Source organism: Octopus bimaculoides, chromosome 5 (genome assembly GCF_001194135.2).
Source record: "Octopus bimaculoides isolate UCB-OBI-ISO-001 chromosome 5, ASM119413v2, whole genome shotgun sequence".
Classification (NCBI taxonomy): Eukaryota; Metazoa; Mollusca; class Cephalopoda; order Octopoda; family Octopodidae; genus Octopus; species Octopus bimaculoides.
This window is the reverse complement of record NC_068985.1, coordinates 78,436,354-78,447,048: the sequence shown is the minus strand read 5'-3', so window position 1 is coordinate 78,447,048 and position 10,695 is coordinate 78,436,354. Positions and strand designations below refer to the sequence as shown.

Here is a 10,695-nt window from a genome sequence, read left to right as displayed (position 1 = left end):
CACCACCACCACCATGGCCACCACCACCACCACCACCACGGCCGCCGCCTCCTCTTCCTCTTCCTCCTCCTCCTCCTCTTTCGCCCCCTCTTCCTCCTCCTTGAGATAAGATAACAACAACAACAACAACAACAACAACAACAACAATAATAATAAGCAGAAGAAGAAGAAGAGGAGGAGGAAGAGTAGAAGAGGAAGAGATGAAGAGGTGGAGGAATAGGAGAAGGAAGAAAAGGAAGAGGGGGAGGAGAAGAATGAATAAAGGACAGAGATGACATAGTAAATCTTGTAATGTATCGGTGAATGAGGGTTTGATAATTTACCAAATGGCATCCGATTGAGGCCATTTGCATGTATTTGTGTGTAGAAACTGTGCTGTCCCAAAATATATTGGCCATACTCTAATACTGCTCACACTTCTGTTAAGTCAGAAATTATTCGGAACCGAAAAACCACCCCTAGTTTTTGAAACGTAGTTTTAGCAATGTCATAGATAGAAGCTCGCCATTGAAGGTCATCGGAGATTGTGAAGCCTAGCATTAGTGATAATTTTAGTTGTAAGTTGTTCGAGAATAAATAAAGTGTAGACGGTAGTTATGCTTTTCTTCACAACTGTGTCCTATGTCTTTCCATGATGTTGAAGAAGACAAACTCTTAGTTTATGGCATTGGTGCACGTTTACTGGCGAATTAGCATTAGAACGGAAGGAGTTTAAATCTCACATAGAAGGAGTTTAAATCTCACATAAGTCGACTTCACTTTTGTAAAGATATGGTGTGGTTTGACATGAAACTCCCACTATATCGTTTGCTAAAACGACATGGTGAAGTAGGTTATAGGCGGAAAAATTTTAACGGATTAGCATGTGAGACATAATGAAAAATTTTGCTAATATTAAGAGTAATACCTAAGGTGGTGAGCTGGGATAATCGTTACCACGCCGGGCAAAATGCTTGGATCTTTGGGGTTTGACAGGCAACAAACGAAACACTTTCAAACTTGGGACACTGATAGAATGTGTCATATAAAACAACTTCTCTTAACCTTCTTAACAAAATTTTGTACATCGCAAGTTATTTCATGTTGAAGTTGTCGTATTTCTGTAATTTCAACCAATCACTGACGTCTATTCAGCTGAATACAGTTACCGCTTGCCGGTCATAAAAATGTTATTCCCTGTGACATATTTCATCCGGTTTAATCGTAATTTATACGCATATATTGTTTATATAATAAATTACGCTGTGCATATCTGTGTGTGTAACAATTTTAGAGTTCGGATTCTAGAGTTAGGGTTAGTTTTAGGGTTATGATTATTTTTGCCATAACTTCACTCATAACCCCAACCCTAACTCTAAAACCCGAACCCTAACCCTAAACTAGAGTTTGATTTAAAGAAGATTTGGCTGCTATTTCTAGGAAATGAAGCACTTGGACGTGCATTAATAATTCTGCCAGCTCCAATAACAAGTGCAGGCAATATTCAAGTATTTTGATGGCTTTTTCCCCTTTGTTTACGAACAGTCTAGTTAATCGGAAATGGCAGAACTAACGGGGATTAATACGATATACACCGTTACAGCACTAACTGTTTTCAACTGAATAGACGTCAGTGATTAGTTGAAATTATCGAAATAAGACAATTTTTAACGTGAAATAACTTCGAATACAAAATTTTTTATCTGTTCTATACCACAAAATATACAAGTATACGAAGTTTGAAAGTGTTTCGGTACCAAAAACACTACATAAAAAATGTTGCCCGTCAAACCCCAAAGATCCAAATGCTTAGCTGCATTTTATCTCTACGCTCTGAGTTCAAATTCCGCCGATGTCGACTTTCCCTTTTATTCTTTCAGGGTCGATAAAATAAGTACCAGTTGAACCTGGTACGTATTTCAGTACCAGAACCTGGTACTGAACCTGGGGTTGATGTAATCGACTTACCCCTTTCCCCGAAATTGCTAGTCTTGTGCCAAAATTTGAGGTCAATATTAAGAGCAATATTACCTGTATTGTGATATAGAAATGGCGGTACTTTGCTTAAATGGCTTTAAAGAAAATCCATTGATGGCTATTAAGAAGTGAAAGAGGACAACTGTGATAAATAAGATGGCTATTTATGACTGTCTCCACCATTCAAGTATCGGAAGTCAGGCAATCGGTATGCTTCATTCGAGAGACCCCGCTGGTAGTCGGCAGTGACTTCGAGACGAAGAACAACTGTCACATGTTTTCTTAAATGAGTGTATGATTACAAAGAAAGAGAGAAAGGTTGAAAAGTTCCTTTAGAAGAGGGGCTGGTTAGATATGGAGGACGCCGTTTGGGGGAGGAGGAGCCGGTCAGATTTTTACACTGAAGTTTTTGCACTTAACTTCTATGAGCGTGAGATGGTGGGGTGCGTCGGTTTGAGATGGAGAGATTCAGGAGAATTGTGTTGTGTTGTGTGCAACATAGGACTGAAAGCAAATGCAGTGCGCCAACAGAGGTAACGCGTACAGAGCCATAGTTAGTTGAAGAGTGAAATTTATGAATCTATGGATGATATTAGCTGAAGGTTAGATATATTTAAGAAGGGAGAATTCAGATTAAAATTACAGAAAAATAAAAGTATTTTCATATAAATAGGCAAATAAAAAAACAACAAAACAAAAACAATACTCACATCACAAAAATATATTAAAAATGTAAAGCAGCATGCTATTGTCACGACCATTAATAATTCGTAAAACATTTTGATATTTTCCCTCTTTGGTTCTTTATCTTCTTCTATACCAGTATATCAGGAGATATGCCTCAAATATATGAGTACTGATATACGTATGCCTGTGGATGGTACTCAATCAAGTTGAAAGCTTGTGGCTTAGAATATAAATTAGACTTCCGGTAGAATAACTTAAATATATTGTGCGACTTTTCTGGTATTTTCTTGTGATAAGCCCAGGATTATTTTCAGAAAGGCTCTAAAAATGATATATTTATTCCTATTAAGTTGGCCGAAATTTTAGCTGGAATTCTAAACACGGATTCTTAAATCACAGACAATTGAGAAATTGTCAGCATGGAAGTAACATCAGACGAAAATGATTATAATGAACCCTCTGTTTGTTTACATGTCCTGGAGTTTTTCATAACGAAAAGATTATACAATGGATAAAACTGTAGGGCTAAAACAAATCTAGGCTTTCAACTAGCTTTTCTAAATAAATTACTTTTGTCTATTCACCAAACAGTGTGACTTAGACAAGTTTAAGTGAAGGAATGGAATTCAAACAATCATTTCATTCGTTTGAGCATTCCGTTACCGTTGGAATACAGCGTTGTTGCCATGGTGACACATGTTTTGCGATTGTTAAAAAAATAGAAGGTATTTTCGACCATTAGCAAAAGCGATTTTATAAATTTGAATTCTTTGAGACTTATATGAGTAAGCATATGTACAATTTATAATCTATCTTATTTATCGATTTAACTCTTCATATCTATCTATCTATCTATCTATCTATCTATCTATCTATCTATCTATCTATCTATCTGTCTGTCTGTCTGTGTGTGTGTGTGTGTGTGTGTGTGTGTGTGTGTGTGTGTGTGTGTGTGTGTGTGTGTGTGTGTGTGTGTGTGTGTGTGTGTGTGTGAGTAAAATTTCTTAATCCAAGTAAAAACTCCCAAAATTCAGTGATAGAGTAGGGGAGTTCACTCACGAAACAGAGGAGGATGAGGGACAGTTTTAGTCTGGGGTGGGGAAGACGAGAAGGCCATGTGATGTTTTGACCTATCACATGATTTGGTGTGAAAAATTTCGCAAGATAGATTTTCAGTGACAATAATATCTGATTGTAAGACAGCGAGCTAGGAGAATCGTTAGCACACCAGGCAAAATGCATAGCGGCATTTCATCCGTCTTTAGGTTCTGGGTTCAAATTTCGCCGAGATCAACTTTGCCTTTCATCCTTTCAGAGTCAATAAAATAAGTGCTAATTGAACACTAGGGTCCATGTAATCGACTTAGCCCCTCACCCAAACCTGCTGGCCTTCTGTCAAAGTTTGAAATCAATAATATCGGATCGTTGGATAAAATCGTTCGTTTTTTCTTTTCTGTTTGGCACTCCATCTTCATTTGTCTGAAAAAGAGGCGAAATTAATAATCAAATTAAAAAAAAAATCATAAACTAAAGTTGAAGAGAGAGTATAGAGCTACAAAAACCATACAAAGCACTCCGATTAAAATATTTTTCGTGTTAATTTAAATATAGGCTCAGGCGCGGTTGTGTGGTAAGAAGCTTGCTTCTCAAACGCATAGTTCCAGGTTCAGTCCCACTGCATGGGACTTTGAACAAGTGTCTTCTATTACAGCTTCGGGCCGACTAAAGCCTTGTGTCTTCAATCACAGCCTCGGGTCGACCAAAACCTTTGGTAGACGGAAACTGAAAGAAGCCCGTCGCATATATGTGTGCGTGTGTGTGTATGCATATATCTATGTGATTTTGTTTTTGTGTTTGTCCCCCACCGGTGTTAGTGTGTTTATTTTCTCGTAACTTAGCAGTTGGCAAGCGAAACTGACAGAATAAGTACTAAGCTTAAGAAAAATAACTCCTGAGATCGATTTGTTTGACTAAAACCTTTCAAGGTGGTGCCCTAGCATGGCCGCTGTCTAATGACTGAAATAAGTAAAAGATAAAAGATAAATGATAACACTGGAAAGGATTGAAATTAATGGAAAACAAGAGCACTCCGAGAGCGCAAACCTCCGCCAAGGCAACACCAACGTCCTCTCAACGATTAGCCGGAGATGATCTTTAAAATGAGAATATCTGAAATAAACTCGACTGTCTTCACAAACGAGAATACTAAAAATGAAGCCCGACCGCTCTCACAAATAAAAAAAAAACGGAAAAATAATCCAGAATCTTTGTTCGGGACCAGATTGATCTCCAAATCGAATCAGTTCGTGCAGTCACGAGGCCAGACATCACATTCACTCGTTACATATGGTGTAACCTGAGCGTGTGTCTTGGCATCAGTAGCTATGGCATGCCTAAACCGTCATGCAGAGGGTGCTGGCAGCAAACTGATCATTGGAATGCGTCCTTTCCATAGGAAAATAAATAACAGATATTCTAACCTGATCAACGGGTAGCCGGGGTTGGGCACGACTCTCATGATAAATGATGACGGAGGCGATGTAAGCATTCGCCACCTCTGCTTGACCTCTCAGGGATAGCTTCCTTTCTGCCTGTTTCTGGGTAATACAGCCATCCTGTTCACCACTTTGTACTAGTTCTTATCAACTCGGAGGTCAGGATCGAACAGTTTAACTGGTCCGTCAGTCCAGCGACCCACAACACCGTCCGAAGGCATCAACCTGATTCTCCAGGTGTTCAGTCGCAAGCCCACTGACTTGTCGGCTTTGATTTTGCTCCTGCAACTGACACATATGTCTTTAGAATGGTGCCAACCGTCTCCGCTTCGGAGACGTCGACACAGCTCTCCCATATTCCAGTTCGAAAGGGATGCTTCTCAACTGTTCCCACTTCAGTTACTCGAGAGCCATCACATACAAAGGAGAAGACAACGGGTAGCCCTGGCGGACCGAGCGTGCGGTGCGAAATGGTTCTGCTAGGATGCCGGTTACTTTAACCACCGAGGAGATGGCGCTCTGCCTTGCAACGATTTAGCCTCTGAAAATGGACCCAAAACCGACCGCTTTCAGGGTGGCTTCCAAGTAGCGATAGTCGATCCTATCAAATACTTTGGATTGAACCAAAATGATCAGGGCCCCACCGTAGCCAGCTTTAGCCCCAGCCCTCTATGATATATCACATAAGGTGGAGGTTGTCGTGGATAGACCTGTTCGGGATTGTGCATGTTTGCACTTCCCCAACTACACTACCGACAAGCGCCAACCTTTTGGTATGAACTTATAGGATCCAATAAAGTACACCATCTCAACCGGCTGATTTGCGACTTGTGCAACCGCTCATCGTCTCCCGTATTTCAGCGGCCGTTATCGGGTTTTCGCAGAACCACGGGTCTGCTGCCCATCGTATGGCTTCAATTCCTTCGTGTGTGTTTGAGCGCATCGGCCTTAGCTCTGACAACGCAGCCTTCGTATTTCCCCTCGAAGAAATGGACAAGGGTCATTCTCGCCGCTAGCACGTCGGTCACGATGCCTTTACTAATCGCCTCTTCTAGTTTGCTTACTTGTTCTCCTTCTAATCTATTTCTTTCTATAGCTAGCTCTTTGATAAACACTATCGATTCTACTCTAATCCCCCTCTTCATGGTGACACATTACCGTTTGTTGACAATTGCTCCGTCAACTGCCGCTTAACTTGTTCACTAATCCGATCCCTGTAATCTTTGCGTAATGACGCGTTCAGCTTCGTGTAACCGGGTACCTGTCTACGGGTCCTAACTAATTTGACTGTACAGATCATAAACTTATGTTCTGTGTAGCCGATCAATTTGAATTGTGGACAACCTACGCTACTCCTATCTACTGACCTAACGAATACTCTATCTAGATACGATCAAGATAACCCGGTGTGGTTTCCCCATGTCCACACTGGCACATCAGAGAAATCCAGTTGGAACCGGTCAGACACCTGGAAGTTTCTGAGCAAGTTTTTGAGGCTTTTACACCCACTTCTGCTATGTACTAACCTCACACAGTCCTTACGTGCGTCCAAAATACTATTCCAGTCTCCCACAAGTACTAAAGTACGAGACATTCCTGAAAATGATCTTAGACGCCTGAATAAATCTGGCCTTCCAGCCCCTCTCAGGGCATAAACGGCCCCCATTCTAAAGGCGCTATCTTCGCCGTCATTCACGTCCAGGACCTCCACCTTACTGTCCGGGTCCAAGAAGATTGCCCGAACTTCAAAATCTAAGGATTTCTGGAATAGCACTGCTACACTACTGCCCGCTCCCGGCAAACCTCAAGATGAGAACATCTCGAATCCTTCGAAAATGGATGCTAGGACATGCTTTCTCGAAACTCCTGTTTCGCTAATAACAGTGACATCTAAACCATGTGATTTGAGATCGTTGAGCAAGCGACCTTGTTTCCAAGCTGACTCCAGGGCACGCACCTTCACACACCTCACTTTCAGCGCAGGCATGTTAGTCGGAGAAAGACTAAAAGGGAGATCACTCACCTTAATTTTTGAGAAGCCCAGTTATCACGGACTTATCTTCGCGCGAATATTTTTTAAACAGCCCTTCTAAGAGTTTTTATTGACAGTTTTTTTTTAAATCCTCACTAGCTGGGAATTTTCTCGTATTATTTTGTAAAAGTCCGAAAATGTACTAATTAAAAGTCCATCTTCTGCGGTTTTGAGGATGAAATTTTCAAATTCATTTCATTCGTCTAAATTTTATTTTTATTTTCAGTTTAACAATCTATTAAGTCACTGTTGCTTTTGTTCACAATTGTGAAGTCGATGGATACATTTGTGTACCATTTAGATTGTTTTTTTTTTTTATAAAAGTTTTAGGCTTGGTTGTTGTAGAGTTCGTGTTTTCTTGCTGGTGTAGTCGTTGTTGTTGATGATGATGTTGCAGCTGCTGTTGTTTTTGTTTTTAATGATGTTGCTATTGTTGGTGGTTGTGAAGTAGGCTGAAGATGTGGTTTTTGTGTTTGTTGTTGTTTTTGTGGAGTTTTCAGAATGGGGATCTGTATCCTCCTCCTTTTTCATTTCGCCCCTTTGGAGACTCATTGCCATCTTTCGGCATGATCTTTCTTCTGCATGTTATTTCCCAAGGAATTGGCGGGCGATGGAAGAATCCGGTCGAAAGAGGAAATTGAGCTGTTGTTGTTGGTTTGCAGAGCATGAAGTTTGGGAAGAGCTTGCTCGTCAGTGGCAGCAGGGGAAGAAATTGGTTTTGGTATAGGAGTCCTGATCTGTTCATGAGGTTGTAGATGCGGCCGTGGAGTTGCCAATAAGGTTGGTTTCGGTTTCTTTAATTGAGGGTAGAAAGCTTTTTCATGGGTTGTGTTTCTGCAAGTGTAACACTTAGCTTTCCTACCCACCACCACAATTCTTATGGGCTCCACACCTTACATGTAAATTATGCTAGGATTCCTATGGAAATTTTCTACAGTCACCAGCATTTCTACTTCCACCTGGACCACTGACCAATTTTTCTTTCCGGGCGGATTTCTAAGTTAAAATATCACCATACCCATCCACAATCATCGTGAAATACTGGATGTCAGGTTCCGGAAGCACATTCGTAAAATGTAACCTTATTCACTCGTCACACCAGATAAGACGAAATGAAAATATTTTCATCTGAAGAGTAAGTGTACAAGGTCATATTTATCGTTGCCTCTTCGCTAAGGCATAAAATAACAAAAGATCCCAAATCTCTCGCTCTTCTGACATGCCAAATCGAAGCCTAGATATCTTTCAGGCATTTTCTACCTGTGCTGGAGTCGGATTTACGATCCGTCTGGTCTTCTTATTAAGAGAACGGTATATCACAATTCTTTTGGGGACCTGATATTTTTGGCCTGGTGGTAGAACTAGAAGATTAGGTTTTAGTAGGCATTTTCGAAGATTTTTTACCAAAATCACTATCGAAAGAGTGCTCCACCTATCTCTGATCAGTAATTTTGGGGAAAGATGTGCTGGATTTCTCGTTGCTGTTGTCACTATTGTTGTTGTTCTTAGTGGAGGATTGGTTTCATTTTCTTATAAATTTTCTTCTGTTTTTCCTGAAATGTGTTGTTATTGTTGCTATTGTTGTTGTTGTTGCTGCTGCTGTTACTATTGGCTTCCACATTTTTTCTAATTTGTTCTACTTCAAACTGGGTGTTATTGTTGTTACTGCAGTTGTTGTTGATAGAGTTGGTTTTCAAGAATTATATGTTGAAATATTCCGACTTGTGAACAATTTCAACGTCACTCTTGTTAAATGCACGTTTGTCGTCTGCTTTTTCTCTTTTTTTAAGGGGGTGATATAGCACGTCGCGCTCACTCTCCCTTTCACTACGTTCTGATGACACTCCTCACTCTCTTATTTACGAGCATCATCGCGTCAATTGCAATTTTCTTCATGGACAATCGAAAAATTTCACTATACAAAATTAAATCGAGATGTCTCCCAACACTGGCAAACAACACACGAAAAGAAACTCGCCTATCAGCAGAAACCAACTTGCTTTCCACGATAGTACTAATTCCCAAACTGGACACAACAGCTATCCGTAGTTTCATTTACACAATAATAATAAATCTTTCTGCTATTGACACAAGGCCTGAAATATTTGGGGAAGGGTGCTAGTTGATTACATCCTCTCCAGTGGTACTTATTTTATCGATCCTGAAGAGTTGAAACTCAAAGTCGACTTCGGTGGAATTTGAACTCAGAACGTAAAGAACCGTAAGAAATGCCGCTAAACATTTTACTGGCTGCGCTAATTTTTCTGTCAATTCATTGCTTTAAGCTCCCTTAATAATAATCCTTTTTACTAAAGGTACAAGGCCTGAAACTTTGGAGGAGGGGACTTGTCGATTACATCGACCCCAGTGTTTCACTGGTACTTTATTTTTCGACCCCGAAAGGACGAAAGGCAAAGTTGCTAAGCATTTTGCCCAACGTGCTAACGATTTTGCCAGCTCAGCGCCTACTAATAATAATACTGATAATTATTTCTCACATATGTACAAGGCCAGAATTTTCTAGGCTGGGGTTAGTCGATTATCGACACTGTTACTTGAGCAGTTCTTTACTTTATCAATTCCGGAAGTATAAAGGCAGATTTGACTTCAGCGTGGTTTTTACTCAGAAAGTAAAATGCAGTAATAAAAACCTTTAAGGTATTTTGTACAAAGTTTTTGCAGATTTCGATTCCAGATTGAAACTTTTCCCCTGCACCTAAGCTTCTAATAAATATATTCATGATGTTTTATAGACGATACAATTTCTCACTTGAACTTCCAAGTGAAATACAAGTCCTTATGGTTAAACAAATAAAAATAATCTGTAAGTTTGGAGTTTAAATCATGCTTAAGGAGTCGATGTCATTTATTGTGCATTGAATCTCTAAAATAAAAAGCAGTCAGAATCTATAGACTATTTCCCATCCATCCATCCTTCCATCCATCCATCTTTCCTGTTCAATATTCCTAGGAGCGTTGTTGGGGTAAAGTTTTCAGACACCTTCTTCATAGGCTCGTACCAGAAGCAATCGTCGTTGCACTTTTCCTGCTGGATTCTCAAATGTGACCAACTGAGACTATGGCTATTATCCAGCCACCTCGTTCTTGGTCTATCCCCAAGTCTCCTGTCGGTTGGCTTGACTTGAAAAAGCTGTCTTGCGATTCTTTCATGCGACATCATGACATCATTCTAATTACTGTTCTCCTCTCATTTAAAAGATTAGTGTTATGAATCGTCACAAATATCAACGTTTCTAGTGGTAAGAAGCTTCTCAACCACATGGTTCCAAGTTCAGTCCCAGTGCGCGGCAAGTGTCTTCTACTATAGCCCGGTTCGAAAATATAAGGACACAGATAATGTGTCGTATAACCAGCTAGAAACGATGTTTCTTGGGGCTAAAACAATAGTAACATCGTCCCTTACAGGACAGTCATATTATGTTGGGAATTAAATTTTACTTTAAAGAAATGTCATTGTATGTCTCTCTTTGAGAGATTTAGAAATAATACTATATATATATATTA

General features: G+C 40.0%; 1 protein-coding gene and 1 long non-coding RNA gene across 2 annotated transcripts in view; one reads left to right on the top strand and one right to left on the bottom strand.

Moving 5' to 3' along the window:
* Positions 1-7,176, bottom strand: part of LOC106869252 (uncharacterized) — a 14,139-nt gene extending 6,963 nt beyond the window's left edge. Inside the window, exons 1-2 of the long non-coding RNA XR_001409383.2 lie at positions 7,162-7,176; positions 2,667-4,122 (exon numbers count right to left, since the gene is read on the bottom strand). This is a non-coding gene — a long non-coding RNA (uncharacterized LOC106869252). The remainder of the gene's footprint in view (positions 1-2,666; positions 4,123-7,161) is intronic.
* Positions 3,350-10,695, top strand: part of LOC106869251 (opioid growth factor receptor) — a 48,332-nt gene continuing 40,986 nt past the window's right edge. The window contains exon 1 of the transcript XR_008264125.1: positions 3,350-3,428. The gene's annotated coding sequence lies outside the window, so the exon portion shown is untranslated. The remainder of the gene's footprint in view (positions 3,429-10,695) is intronic.